The sequence below is a fragment of the Elephantulus edwardii genome, unplaced genomic scaffold, assembly GCF_000299155.1.
Source record: "Elephantulus edwardii isolate Elephantulus edwardi_28Jun2011 unplaced genomic scaffold, EleEdw1.0 scaffold00074, whole genome shotgun sequence".
NCBI lineage: Eukaryota > Metazoa > Chordata > Mammalia > Macroscelidea > Macroscelididae > Elephantulus > Elephantulus edwardii.
The window spans coordinates 7,555,887-7,572,324 of record NW_006399824.1 but is presented as its reverse complement, the minus strand read 5'-3'; the positions used below and the strand labels follow the sequence as shown (position 1 = coordinate 7,572,324).

Genomic DNA, 16,438 nt, shown 5'->3' with positions numbered 1-16,438 from the left:
CACAGGATAGAGCAGGGGTTAGGGTTGTTGTACATAGGGTCGCTATGAGTAGCAGGTGACTCGGCAGCACAGAACAACAGTAACAATAATCTAGACCATGTTCATCCCTCGATAAAGATTTTACTTTAAGTAGATTCCATATGTTGCTCTGTGACACTTTTGAAGAAATACTGAATATCATAAAAGTCTAAATATAAAGTTCATGAAGTTAGACCTTTCTTCTGATTTGCGGATATAAGCTCCATTTATTATATCTGAAGTAGATGTTATGACTCAATCATTAGATAAATGCAAACTGTAAAGTAAAACCCAACTCTTGTCAAAACTGCCGAGCTCATCGAAAGCAAGGAAAATTTGCCCAACACTCCAGAGTCTAAAGTAACTAAAGAAACACAAATTTATGTAATGCAATACCTAATATTATATCCTGACACAGAACAGAGTAATAAATAAAAGACTAGGAATATGCAAATCAAATCAAGAATATTGTTAATAATAATATAACAATGTCAGTTTCTTAGTTTTAACAAATATATCATGGTTCTTTAAGACAGTAAAAATATTTGAAACTGAGAATAAGGCTACATGGGAGTTTTCCCTAAAATTCATTTCTTCTATAGGTCTAAAATTTTCAAAAGTAAATTAAAAATATGCAACATATACATAAAGAGACAGTGTAATTCCATATTACCACATATTAAAAACATATGCATCAATACTTTAAATTTTATCTGAATATAAAGGGCTAATAACTAATAAATATATTATTGAATGTGTAGTTGGTAGTCAGTCCCACAGTCAGTCAGCACTTGGCCTAGTTTTGAATACTAATATTGAACTTCTCCAATCATTACGTCCACAAATACAGTCAATCTGAACAGAAAATTGCAAAGAGCAGCTCAAGAAGCAAAAGCAAATATTAAAACAGAATGTTTAGAGAGTGGGAGTTGGAGAATAAAAAGGGAAGGACTTGCTCAGCATTTCTCCCGCAGAAAGAACTGAAAAACAAATTCAGACCTTGAATTTCAGTGCTGAGAGATATTATGAGCAAAATCTTGAATGATATAAGAAGTATAAAAAGTAGTTGAAGGAAATATAGACTCACTGTACCAAAAATAATTATTCAACACAGAAATATGGAAGTAACATATGATCAAGAGCCAGTGGTAAAAAAGCAAGGGAAGTTCAAGCTGCAATGGAGGCAGCCCTGGACGTGCTTATCAGTCTGTGCCAGGAAATTTGGAGGGCAGCTGCCTGGTCTATTGATGAGAGGAGACCTGTATTTGTTGCTGTTCTCAAAAAAGATGACACAATAGGGTATGAAAAATTTTAATAATATCATTAATAACATGTGCATGCTGAAGATCATCCAAAAATGGCAAGAACAGCACATTGAGAGGAAATTGTTAGATGTTCAAGCTGGGTTTATAAAAGGCCGTGGCACCAGAGATAACATTGCGAATGTCAGATCCTGGATGAAAGTAGAGAACACAAAAATAATCTATTTGTGCTTTATTTATTTACTATGCAAAGGCATTTGACTGTGTGGATCATAGCAAATTTCAACTAACATTGGAGAAGATTGGGAATCCCAGAATTCTTAACTATGCTTATATAAAACGTGTACATAGATTAAGAAGCTGTTGTCCAAACAGAGCAAGGGAACACTGTATAGCTTAGAATTAAGTAAAGTGTGCATCAGGGTTATATTTTTTCCTACATGCCTTTATGCTTAGCAAATTATTTGAGAAGTTAGATTCTTTGAAGAAGACTGTGGCATCAGGATTGGAGGAAATTCATCAATAACTTGTGGTATGTAGATGACACAATCTTGCTTTCTCAGAGTGAGGAAGACTTGAAGTGCTTGCTGCAGAAGACTAAAGCCTCAATATGGGTTATATTTCAACATAAAGAAAACAAAAATTGTTACTGTTAGACCGATATGCAATATAATGATAGATGGAGAAGAGGTTTAAATTGTCAATGATTTTATTTTATTTCTATCCCCAATCAACACCCTCGGTGCTAGAAGTTAAGAGATCAGGAGACATATTTTGTACTCAGAAAGCCTGCAGTCAGGAACCACTACAAATTACAGAGGAGCAATGATGTCGGTTTTAAAACTAAGGAGTGCCTGGTTCAGACTATGATCTTCTCCATCACTTGCTATGCATCTGAAAGTTGGACAATATATAAAGACGAGAGAAGAATTTATGTTTTTGAGCTGTGTTGTTGGAGAAGAGTAGTGACTATCCCACGAACTGTCTATAGAAACAGACATAAATGTCTCAGTGAAAACTCAGCTAGGTTGTAGGTAAAGATGATAAAGCTCTGTGGCAGATACTTCAGGCATGTTGTTATGAGAGGTTATTCCTTACAAAGGGATGTCATCTTTAGAAAGTGGAGGATCAGCAAAAGAAAGGAAGACCCTTAACCAACTAGAATGACACAGTAATAAGAGGTTCAAGTATGTTCAAATGATGAGGATGGTACATGAGATATGTTGTTCATATGGTTGTTATGAGTTCAACTGACCTCCATAATATCTAACAACAAAAAACAAAACCTCTAAATTTCACAAGTCTACCCCTCTGGGTCAGTTCCAAATTGATGGTACACAACAACAACCACCACCTCTTCATGTCACTATATGTATTTAAAATGTGTGCATTCAATTTTATTTTTTACCTGATAATTGCTACAGAGAAATACCAGGTAGGACATAAGGTAGGAAAGAGAAATTACAAAAAGTTGAGGGAGAAAATAGTATTTCCCTAATTTGATTGTGCTATGGTCTTATGGGTGGATGCATATGTCCAAAACCAAAAAGCATATCTAGTGTCAGAGTCAATTTCTATAATACCAACACTCTTTATAGTATTATACATATTAAATCTCTTATAATTTATTTTATGTTAGTTTTCAGAGTAAGTAATCTGTTAAAATGTCCAGGTGATTATTTTTAATTTATATATGATTTTACATAATTATTCCTAGATAAAGTGACTTGTTTGAGACCCAAAGTAAACCTCCATTGACTAATATTTGAAGACAGTTTTCTGTAATTTAATCTTAAAATATAGTTTATCTCACTAACATATTAATCACTGAATAAAGTCAATAGGCTTTTCTAACTACTACTATTTCCTCTTAACCCTCAAATCAATCATACTTTATTTAAAAAATTGCAAATTAAGTTACAGTCATAAGCTGATCATATAAATCTGGCTGTCCAACTTTCATGGTAGCCTCAAAAAATTTAACCTAAATCCTTCAACCAATTTTCAATTATCATCTCCCCTCTAAAGTTCTATATTAACGTGCTCTGGGGGTGCAGCATGTAACATATCAAGCTGCTAATCCAAAGCTCAACAAAATTAATCCACCAGACACTCAACTGGAGAAAGAGGGTCTGTTCCCCACCATAAAATTTAAACCAACTTAACGACAGTGAGCTAATGTATTTTTACTTGGGCAAAGTGGCATGAATTGCAAGCTTGTACTGCATCAAATCAATTATAATTTAATGAAAACTACCTGTATGCTGGCTTGAGATTCCTCATTGACCAGCATCTGTGAGCATGAATTCATGCTCTCCAGTAATTGCAATGTCAGGGGCCTCAAAATCAGAATGAAGGTTGTGCAGGATCCATCTGTAGTCTCTTTAGATATTCCTGTTAGGTCTATGACCCAATTAGTGTCCTCTCTTCTCCTTCATTGCTGACTCATTTCCTTTTGGGATTTTTACTCTTTTTTCCCCCTACCAACCTATCATACTAGCTAATGTCTTAGTACCTCATTTTCTAGATACTTTATTAAGCACAAAATGAGCCCTACCTTCCTGGTTTCTTACCTCAACTCATCTACTATATATGCCTACTTTAGTCATTAATTTACTTTCTCTTAAATCTGCCCCAATTCATTTATCCAAACCATTAATCAAGATACTTAAATTTTTGAATTTGCATCACAAAAAATTCCACTGTTTCATTGATGTCTTCCTTTTTATTCCTTATGTTTAGCAAGATTATCCTGTTACATAATCCAGTGAAAGGAGCTTTATAATTGGAGGCTAAAGACTTCATAGAGTCCTGGTTCTGTCACTAACTATATTGTCTGTAATAACGAGCTGAAACTCACAATGTCCAGCGTACCCAGATTTCAAATGGCACCATGAGGGTTAAATAAAACATATCATGTAAAAATATTTTACAAGTTACAAAATGCTATACAAACTCAAGATGTTTCAAATAGACAAGGTGTATATATTATTGATGCAGATAAGATTTCTTTGAGTGATTTGAAAAATTAAGTAAAATATTCCATTTCTGGAACCAAAAAGTTATTGAATGTGTCTGAGAGCTTCGCAGTAGTTTGGCAGATGTAAAACTAGAGGCAAAAAATTGTCTCCCTGAATATGAGAGCTTTATGTAGGTGCTGATGCTCAGAAGATATAAAACAGAGGCTCACTTTAAAATGGAGAAGTGGATAAAATTGAGGTACTAATCAAAATGTTTGAAGACTGTCATCCTCCTAAGAATAATGCCATGCTTAAGAGCCATGTGTTCAACATCTGCGCACCAAAAGCAAATGAAAAATTCTATTAGCTTGTACCAGAAATGTGAATACTCAGCTGAAGCTAAGACTATTGCAGGGGGTATAATTCAAAGTAATATCGGGATGGAAATGATGAGCGAGGAGAAAAGGTAAAAATTATTACATAAACAAAATTTATTTTGGAAACGCACATGAGCACATGCAAGGAAGCAAAAATCTAAACTCTCTCTTGATAATTGAATAGCAAAGTCAGCATAGGGTTTTAAAGAAAATCAGAACCCAACCTGAATCAAACCATTCTCATTTGTGAAATCCTTCCATTCCCCCTGAGTCAGCTTAGATATTTTATTTTTTTACGCTCTAATTGTTTCTTGCAGTTACCTCTGTTGTAACTGCTACCACAATGTATTATAACCATCTGTTTTTGTGCCCGTTTCTCCAGACTACCCTTTTGAAATGGAGAAGCTATGCCTTTTTTAATTTGTTTACCCAGTGCCAAGTATATTGTCGGCCACATGATCAGTAAACTGATGAAGAACTTACATTTGGAAGTGAGATTTCTGATACTGAGTTTTACCTTCTTCTTGGGACAACACACAGGATAATCTCATTTGAACATAACTAATGCTGGTGCAAGACTAGTGGAAACCACATTATTATTATTTTATTAAAGCCCAATTATCTTGTGTAGTTCTAGACTAGACAGATTTTTAGGGACGGTATACCAATTGACATATTTCAGCTAACAGATGCTGCCCTGGACGTGCTTACCAAGTTGTGCCAGGAAATATGGAGAACAACCAGTTGGCCAACTGACTGGAAGAGATCTGTATTTGTCCCCATCCCAAAGAAAGGTGACCCAACAGAGTGTGGAAACCATAGAACAATCTCATTGATTTCACACGCAAGCAAGATTCTACTGAAGATTATCCAAAAACGACTAGATCAGCACAACAGCAGAGAACTGCCAGAAGCCCAGGTTGGGTTTAGAAGGGGTTGTGGTACTAGAAATATTGTAGCTGATGTTAGATGGATCTTAGCTGAAAGCAGGGAATACCAGAGGAATGTCTATCTGTGTTTCATTGGCTATGCAAAGGCATTTGACTGTGTGGATCACAACAAACTGTGGTTGACTCTGAGAAGAAAGGGAATCCCAGAACACTTGATTGTGCTAATGCGAAACCTATACTTGGACCAGGAGGCAGTTGTCAGAACAGAACAAGGGAACACTGCATGGTTCAAAATTGGGAAGGGCGTACGCCAGGGATGCATCCTATCTCCATACCTTTTCAACCTGTATGCAGAACAGATTATCCAGAAGGCTGGGCTCTATGAGGAGAAATGTGGGGTCAAGATTGGTGGACGATCTATCAACAATCTGCGTTATGCAGATGACACAACCCTGTTTGCTGAAACTGAGGAGGACCTGAAGCACCTGCTATAGAGGGTCAAAGACTGCAGCCTCCAGTATGAACCGAGGCTCAATGTCTAGAAGACAAAGATTCTCACCACTGGACCAATTGGCAGCATCAGGATGGATGGTGATGAGATTGAGATTGTACACAGCTTTAGTTTGCTTAGCTCCACAGTCAACACTCTTGGCACAAGTAGCCAGAAAATTAAAAGGCACATTGCCATGGGAATGTCTGCTGTTAGGGACCTCTCCAAAGTACTGAAGAGCAATGGTGTCTCTCTGGGGACTAAGGTGCGCCTGTTACAGGCCATGGTCTTCGTAATCACTTGTTATGCATCAGAGAGTTGGGCAATGACCAAAGAGGATAGAAGGAGAATTGATGCCTTTGAGCGGTGGTGCTGGAGAAGCGTATTGAGGATACAATAGACTGCTAGGAAAATAAACAGATTCATCCTGGAAAGAATTAAACTGGGTGGCTCCTTGGAGGCAAGGATTGTGAGGCTTCGTCTAACATACTTTGGGCATGTTGTGAGGAGAGACCGGTCCTTGGAGAAGGACATCATGCTTGGGAGGGTGGAGGGACAGCGCAGGAGGGGAAGGCCCTCTATGAGGTGGATTGATTCAGTGACTGGGATAATCGAGATGGGAATGTCAGAGATAGTGCGATTGGCACAGGACAGAGCAGAGTTTAGGGCTGTTGTACATAGGGTCACAATGAGTCTCAAGTGACTTGACAGCACATAACAGCAACAACAACAATCATTCAGAGTGATAAACATGCAACATAATTCACGTGATTGATTTCTGAAGACAGCAAAAGTACAAATCACAGACCTAGTCCCTATGTGTCAGGCAAGATTGCCATAGGAGGCTGACAGGTTGGGTGCTGCACAGCTTGATAGTAATAAGAAGCTTGTGCACAATATAATATGCACAACCCATATGATACTGCTAATGTCAAAAGCTCTTTGATGATGACATGAGGTGATAAAATAGTTTCATAGCCAAATTATATATGCATATTTTTTGGTGATGTCACCAATGTGTGCCTTTTATTTAAACAATAAAGGGTCGATATCCTTGGGCCACTCCATTCCAAAGTCTTAAAGATGACACTGGCTTAATATTTTATCTAATTTTATTGCTTAACTGAGTTCTAAGACTATGAATAGATATTCCATTTATCATGGATTTTATTGTGCCCTTCCAAATACATACATATAATGATACATTGTGGAAGTTATGTAATTATTTTCTTTGGTTGGACATATTAACTAGTTTCAGGACATTAAAGGGCCCCTGATCTCACGTAAGGAGAATTTCAGTAGGGTGTGCTTTGTAAACACTTTTTGCTCATGAGATCGAAAAGGAGAGGAAAGCTTAGAGAATTGGGTTCCACAATCTCTCATTTCTTTAAAAAAGTGTGTAAAATAGGACTATTTTTACTTCTAGATTTGTTATGTTCTGGGTATATATCTCTGATACAGTTGCCCAAGGCTTCTCTCACTTATTAAATATAGAACTTCAATATGCATTCCAATAGAGAGTAAAACAGCATGGATTCACTGCCATTGAGTTGATTCTGATTCATAGCAACCCCATAGGACAAATCCAAACATAAACGTCTCATTGGATTCCTGAGGCACGTTGCACTGCTAACTGAAAAAACTTAGAGTCTCTGGGAATTCTTTCCCACTAGATCTTCCTTGGGAGAAATATTGGAACCACAATGGTGAATTACTATGAGTGGAACTCAACTCCACAGCACAAGTTTTGATTTTTAAAACCCTTACAGAAGCAGATCTTTATACACATCTCTATTCCACGGAGTAGTGAGTGAGCTTGAATAGCCAGCACTTTGGTTAGGAGCTAAGTATGTTATTCACCCACCACTAGGGCTCTTTAAAATAATATTAAGATGTCAAGGATTCAAATAAACACCTGGGGGCTTTTCCTGTCTTCTGTTCTCTTACACAGACATTCACAGACACATGAAAGATTAGAATTGAAAGAGGTGCCTGGAGAGGTTAAGTTATTTACTCGTAGTCAAAGAACTCATTAGTGGCAAAACTGGGGCTTAAAGTCAGAGTCCTGACTCTTATTCTGGTCTTCTTTCTTCAACTTAAATCAACACAAGGCATAGAAATGCATTTTCAACTCTCAACCCAGTACAGCTACTAATCTCTTCCGTGGGGCAGCCTTTATGTCTTCAAATTAGGAATAGCTACGAAGAGAAAAGAAAGATTTTCTGTTATCGTGGCTGCCGCTGCAGTTGTAATTTATAATAAGGGCCCTAAAGACAATTACCTGAAAATGAAATAAAGAACTCAGAGGCTGTGCTCAGGAAAACAGCCACTGGTCTAATGCATCAGATCATTATTTCTTGCCTAGACTATAACAATAACCTATGATCAATCATGCATCCTTCCAAATATCTTTCCCCCCTTTTACTCCACAGAAAAACAGATCTTTTAAAAGTAGAAAACTGATCATGTTGATTTCTCACTTTAAATCCTGTAGTGACTCTCCCTTTGCTGTTTGAATTCATGATTGATAGACCTTGCTATAAAGTCTTACTCCTCTAATCTCAACTCTGGCCAGTCTCTCAGTGTACATGAGGTTGTTAGATGCTAGTAAGTTGATTTGGGTACCTATCAACTATTAACCCATGTATCATTGTAACAGAGTAGAATATCTCTATTAGGGTTTGTTGTGCTTTTTTTTTTAAATAAAACTTTAATTTAATTGAGTTTTAATGAAAGTTTACAGAGAAGTTAGATTTTCATTCACTAATTGTATATTTTACCCCCTTCATTCCATTCTCTCTCCCCTAGTTAACATTTTTTAAAAAATATTCATTTATTGTTGCACAATTACCTACCTCCCTGCCCCAGTCCTTTTTACAATGATATATTTCTTATTCTGGGCTATTGTCGTACGTGTAATTCCTAGTCATATATCATTTTTAGACAGTTCTTTCTTTCATCTGTTCGAATGCAATAGTCATTAACTATACACTGTCGTGGCATCAGGATTGGTGGAAGATCTATTAACAATCTGCGTTATGCAGATGCCACAACCCTGCTTGCTGAAACTGAGGAGGACCTCATGCACTTGCTGCGAAGGGTCAAGGACTGCAGCCTTCAGTACGGACTGAGGCTCAATGTCAAGAAGACAAAGATTCTCACCACTGGACCAATTGGCAGCGTCAGGATGGATGGCAAAGAGATTGAGATTGTTCACAGCTTCAGTTTGCTTGGCTCCACAGTCAACACTCTTGGCACTAGCAGTCAGAAAATCAAAAAGCGTATCGCAATGGGAAAGTCTGCTGTTAGGGACCTCTCTAAAGTACTCAGGAGCAACAGTGTCTCTCTGGAGACTAAGGTGCGCCTGATACAGGCCATGGTATTTGCAATCGCTTGTTATGCATCAGAGAGGTGGACAATGACTAGGGAGAACAGAAGGAGAGTTGATGCCTTTGAGCTGTGGTGCTGGAGAAGAGTACTGAATGTACCATGGACTGCCAGGAAAACAAACAGATTCATCTTGGAGAGGATTAAATCAAGCTACTCCTTGGAGGCAAGGATTCTGGGGCTTCGTCTGACATACTTTGGACATGTTGCCAGGAGGGACGGGTCCTTGGAGAGGGACATCATGCTTGGGAGGGTGGAGGGACGGCGCAGGAGGGGAAGACCCTCTATGAGATGGATTGATTCGGTGACTGGGGTAATCGGGATGGGTGTGTCAGAGGCAGTGTGATTGGCGCAGGATAGAGCAGGGTTTAGGGCTGTTGTGCATAGGGTCACTATGAGTCGCAAACGACCCGAGGGCACATAACAACAACAACAATACACTGTCATCCTATTCTCCTTCCAAACTCCCCCCATGTCATATCTGCTTTATAACAAGCAGTCCTTTTGTGACTGAGATATTTTACTCATCATGATGTACTTCAGAGTGCCCCATGTGTAATGTTTTATGAGTTCACTGTTTTTCAGTGAGGAGTAGGATTGCATTGTATGAATATACTACTGTCTTTCTATCTATTCATTTATTGATGAGCACTTGTGTTGCTTCCATCTTTTTGCTATTGCAAATAACACAGCAAGATCTGGATGGCAGTTATGGTTTCTTTAGGGTACATTCTCAGTAGTGGCATTGCTGGGTCAAAAGCTATTTTCTACTTTTTGAGAAAGCTCCAATCTTCCATACTGTCTATTAGGCTTTCTTGATGATAATCCTCAAGGAAGCGCTTTGCCAGGTCTCTCTCTTATGAAGATTCTGCATGGGTTCAAACCACCAACCTTTGATTATCAGCTAAGTGCTTAAGAGTGCCTTATCTCAATCATATTATTATTTATGTTAATGACATTATGCCCTTTTCCTATCTTGTTTTACTATACAAAATTTTCCTTAGACCTAGAACATTTCTCATATTGAACAGAAGCCTAACCTCTAGCAGCAGGTGTAGCTCAATCCACCTTTGGTTCTTAGATTCAGAATTTTTTCAGGGCTCTCTCCTCTGTCCATCACTGACTTGGCTTCTCTACTACTATGCACTTAAATTCCTGAAGAATCTTCTAGCATGTGAGCATCTGCAAAAGCAGATATGTAATAAATCAATAAACGCTTTGTCTGCTTAAATACATAGTGATGATTCAGTAGACATTTGTGGACAAAAGCAACAAAAAGAATAAAAAAGGAGGAAAAAGGGCAAGTAATATGAATGAATGGAAATAAGGAGATAGCACAATATAGACTGTGAAGATTCTGATAACAAAGGTATTCTTTCCTAAAAGAATACTTTTATTGTTTATTAATTCTCTTTTCTCTGATAATATTGGGAAAGCGATAATTTGAAAAATATCCATTGGTGAAATGAATTAAGATGCAGTTTTGAATTCAAGTACTAATCCAGAGATATGATAAAGTAAATTTAGACAGAAACAGTGCCACTGGGGAACTCAATTGTATAACCTATAGTGCAAATCCTATTCCCAGCAATATAATAAAATAAGTGAAATTTACTAGGGACATAATATACTGAAACAACATACTTATGTACATAGAGAGGAATGGCAACCTCTCTATCCAAGTTTATATTTTAGAAAAATACTCTTGATATCAGAAAGAACAAGCATTACTAGTATAGTGTCTAATGGATCAGGCTGTTAACAAGCAGCAGTTCAAATCTGCCAGCCACTTTATAGGGAAAGGGTAGGAAATCTTATCTAATAAAGATTTACAGTCTTGGAAAGTTACTAGGAGAGAGAAACACCTTAATGGCAGTGGGATTTAATGTTGAAGAGGAATAATACTAATTTTTCGACAAGAATGAAGGCATATTTTTAAGAGAGTTATTCCTACAAAAATTGATCTGTTGTTTATGTCCATAATCAATGTGGACTATAATTTTTAAACTCTGGTATTAGATTCCTAAGGCCACATATTGTAAAAGCACGTTGTTGTTGTGTACCTGAGTTGGAACCAACCCGTAGCTGGAAGGTTTTCAGAGGCAGTTAACCGCAAAGGAGGAGATTGCCCATCCTTCTCCCATGGAGCAGCTGGTGACATCAAACCACCTGCCTCCGGGATTGCAGCACAGCTTCTTACCACTATGCCACTCAATGTTTCTATCTTAAAAGGGAAGTAAGCCAGGTTAATCCAGCTGAAATTTGCACCTGAAACTGGGAGGAAAATTCAAAACTCCAGAAAAGTTCTTGAGGCATGTTAAGCAAAATAACTTGAAAACTACACTGTTAAGTGAAGTTCATTGGTGTAGCCAATAGCTTCATATAAATATCATAATTATTGGGAAAATAAAAAAATATACACGTAGTTATTTAGGTTTTAGGCCTTACGTTTTCTGTAATTGAAGTTTCTTTCCTCTAGCTGCTCTTGTTGTTAGGTACCATAGTGTAGAATACAATTCATAGTGACCCTATGAACAGAAGATCTATCCTATCCTATTCTATCAACCCTATCCTATGCCATCCTTACACTTCCTGATACACAAGAGCCCATTGCAGCAGTCACTGTGTCAGTCCACCTGGTTGAGGGTCTTCCTCTCCTTTGCTGACCTTCCACCCTTCCCAACATCATGTTCTTCTCCAAGGAATAGCCCCTCCTAGCAACATGCCCAAACAATGTGAGATGGAGCCTCTTCATTCTTGCCTCCAAGACACTCTGGCTGCACCCTCTCCAAGATGTTGTTCTCTTTGCTGTCTGTGGGATGGTCAGTGTTCTTCTTCAACACCACAGCTCAAAGATGTCAACTCTTTTTCTGTCAGCATTATTCATACAGCTCTAGCTGTAGATATATTAATTCTTTTGGGGAAAAAAAATCAAACAATGGAAATCCAAACCCTAACTTTTTATGATCCAACTCAGATTTCCAGATTCTTAGAGATGGAATCAATCATAGACATAATTTATCCAGAATCCCTCATTTTATATGTTTGAACAAACTGAAGCAAAGAGACACTAAGTGACCTGAACAACGTCACCTAATAAGTGACTGGCACCATGAGGACCAGAAACTCCTAACCTTTATATTCAGAAGTAGATCATTCTAGTAGAATCAAATTTTATATCTAGTATTTTCATAAGTTTGTGGGGGTTTTTTAAAATTTCTTTTTCCTGAAAGCAAATTCATCACATTTTATTTGAGTTTGTAGTCATCTAAAATGCCCAGATGGTTTCATATAAACTGTTTCCTAGGAAGATCACCCTGCCACCTTTTGAACTGACACAGTAGATTATTTTTACTCTAAATTAAGAATTGTATTTATATCTATGCTATGGTTTACCTTGGTGCTTTCAGATCATTGGTACTGTCTCTGAAATCAATTTTAATATTTTGATCTGTCATTCATTATATTAGCTACCCCTCCTAGGTCTGAATCACCTAAGAGTGTGAAGAGCATGATTTCAATGTCCTTGGGCACATTACTATGAAGACGCTGGATAGCGGGAGCAGTAGTACTGCAGCTAGCCAGTGCTGGTAAACTTGATATAAATATCAAGTATAAGTATAAAGTAGAAGTATAAATAGAGACCTACCAAATGTGGTTGTCCAGTTGGCATTTGTCTCCATGTAAATAGTCTTGAAATTAAACTATATTTTTCTATCATATTTAATTATAAATTAAGTACAATTTCATGTTCTACATCTAAAGCATTTTAGATTATATTTTGAAAGCAAAATAATGCATTTATTTATAGTTCGTTGTTATATGCCATTGAGTTGCCTACAAAGCATAGCGACCCTATGTATGTTCAGCTGCTCTGAACCCTGCTCTATTCTGAGCCAGTCTCACTAATTTTGACACATCAATTCCCATTGCTCCAGTCATTGTATCAGTTTATCTCATCTGAGGTCTTCCTCTTCTGTGCTGCCCCTCCACCCTTCCAAGCATGATATTCTCCTCCAAGGACTGGTCACGCCTGGCCACATGTCCAAATTATGTGAGACAGAGCTTCAAAATCCTAGCCTCCAAGGAGAAATTTGGTTTCACCCTCTCTAAGACAGACCCATTTGTTTTCGTGGTAGTCTGTGGTATATTCAAGACTCTTCTCTAGCATCTTTTCTATAGTAGATTTATTATTTTATATATATTATTTCATCAGGAAGTCAGAGAATGTAAACATGTATTACTATTATTTCTATTCAGTAAATCCAAAGACTGAATTGGAAATAGGCTAATGGACTTACTCACTATTAGGAAACTAGCAGGTATTAAAGCAGCGTGTCCATAGGTACTCGTTGCAACATCTTTAGGCTATTGTTTTTTCTGAAGAGAATAGTCAATTGTCAAATATATAAGTAAAATGCATTAAAAAACACAACACTAAAAAATCTCAATTTTTTTATTTATCAATTTTTCTGAACACCATAAGAATCCACAGAGGGAGAAATATCTTCCAGAACTCTTTCTTGTATCTCCTCAAGAAATGTGTATAGACTGACAAACCTTATTTCCAAAATTTCCCACAAACATACATACAATTGTATACTAATGAAGGATTTTTTTTCTTTCTTTTTTTTTCTCTCTTCGGAGGGGGAAGCGAGCTGGTGGGGAGGGGTGGGAAGGGAGAAAATTGCGGCAATGAATGAATGGAAATCCAAAACCTCTGTAAAAAAATTATTAAAAAAAAACCACACAAGCTTGCTATTTGTGTTTTGAATATTTGGTATAGTCAATTTGTTCTTCCTTCTCTCCTCATAAGAGGATTTTTATAGTAAAAAAACAAGATCTTAGTTGTCATTTCATAAAGCTATTATTAAGACCGACAAAAGAGTACATTATTCCCCTAGTTCTCTTGTTCTTTAAACTATCACCAGTCACACCACTGACTCTGAGTTAATGAGTTAATTCTAACTCAGAGTTATCCTATAGGACAGAATGTAACTGCCTCATAAGGTTTCCGAGAAGGAGACTGATCATCCTTTTTCTGTAGAGATTCTGGCAGGTTGCAACTGCTGACATTTTTATTAGCTTTATATCCACTGGACTACTAATGTCATGTACCGTGGAGTTGGAACTGACCCTCCAGCAGATTTTAAGAGGCAATGAATCACAGAGGATTAGATAGTTGGGCTTTCTCCTAAGGACTAGCTGGTGTATTCAAACCTTTAAGCCGTTGAGTGGGCAACATAACTCTTTACCACTAAACCACCAGCTAGGGCAATTCTATAACACCTTGTATACCGTAAACTTCTGATTGCCCTACTTCAAATGGAGAGAAAGTCAACCAAAGCTTTATAGGATGCTGCCCTTACGAAAGCAAAATTTCTGGGATTTGTTTTTTTCTGAAGCTTAATTAATGGCCAGATTTTTACCTGCCCTTTGTGCTACACGTTAGGCTGTGAAACTGAAAGTTCAGAGATTCTAATGCATCAGCATGACCACTGGAGAAATATGAGGCAATTTTCCTTTAGGATATATAGCCTTGGAAACCCAATAGAGGGTCTTTGTGAGTCAGAAAGGCCTCCACAGCAGCATATTTGATTCTGCTTTTATATAATTGTATCTTATGCTTAGGCCAATCAATACGTACACTATAAGATACTATTTTGTATGCCTGATTCAAGATATCCATAAAGGTCTTATATATACTTACTTGTATGGATACTAACGCTCATGTTCTCTCTCACACAAACACACACATTCACACACACACAAGTGTATGACAGAGAAAGACAGAGAGAGAAAGAGAGAGAGATATTAAAAGTCTAATATGTAGTAGATTGTGCTACATACCAAAATGGTACTCATCTCCAATGGCTCAAATCTCTTGGGTTCCTTGACAGAAAGATAGGAAATACCATCCTTTTAAGATTGACAGTCTCAGAAAGCAAATTGAGGGTTTCCATTAGTTGGAATCAACTTGATGACAGTAAGTCTGGCGGAGGCGGGTTGGTTTATATAGTGTGATTACCCTGACTATTATATGGGACAATTATAATAATGTTTCCTGGATGTGCAGAAACTAGAATTAACTACTTTCATATCTTTAACTTATATTGTTGATGCAGAATATTAAACATATTAACTTTGAAGAAGTGCAAGCATGGTAATTTTTAGATTCAAAGATGGTGAAAGTTTCTCTCACTTACTTTGGACATGTTGTCAGGAGAGGTCGGTTCCTGGGAAGAGGCATTGCTCATGGAGAGGTAGAAAATCAGAAAAAAAAGAAAAAGAAAAAAAAAAGAAGGAAGAGCCTCAATGGGATCAATTGACACATTGTATTAACAATGAGTTGAGCCTTTCGGAGATCAGGAGGATACCACTGAATTGAACGAGGTTCACATCCATTGTTCAGAGGCTTGCTATGAGTCAAAGTCAATTTAATGGCACCTAACAATAATACTGTCCTGGACATGCTCACCGGATTGTGCCAAGAAATCTGGAGGAAACTGACTGGAAGAGATCCATACTTGTTCCAATTACAAAAAACATGTGACTTGACAGAGGATGTAAATTATCAAACAGTATCATTAATATCACATACAAGCAAGACCCTGCTGAAAATTATCCCAAAATGACGGAAACAGCACATCAACAGAGAACTGCAGATGTGCAGGCTGTGTTTAGAAGAGGCTGCAGCACTAGGGATATGATAACCAATGTTACATGTATCTTGACTGAAAGAGAGAGTACCAGAGGAATATCTATCTCTGTTTCATTGACTATGCAAAAGTATTTGACTGTGTAGAATACAACAAATTGTGGATAACTCTAAGAAGAATGAAAATCCCAGAACATTTGATTATGCTTACGTGAAACCTATACTTATACCAGGAGGCAGTTGTCAGAACAGAAGAAGAAAACACTGTATGGTTCAAATTCAGGAAAGGTGCACCTGATCCAGGTCATGATCTTGGCAATTACCTGCTGCTATGCATCAGAGAGCTGGACAATGATTAAATATGATAGAAGAAGAATCAATTCCTTTGAGTTGTGA

The 16,438-nt window shown here is 37.4% G+C and overlaps 1 protein-coding gene across 1 annotated transcript in view; it reads right to left on the bottom strand.

Moving 5' to 3' along the window:
- The window catches only part of CTNNA3 (catenin (cadherin-associated protein), alpha 3), a 2,453,748-nt gene that overhangs the window by 1,285,487 nt on the left and 1,151,823 nt on the right, over positions 1 to 16,438 (bottom strand). The window lies entirely within an intron of this gene.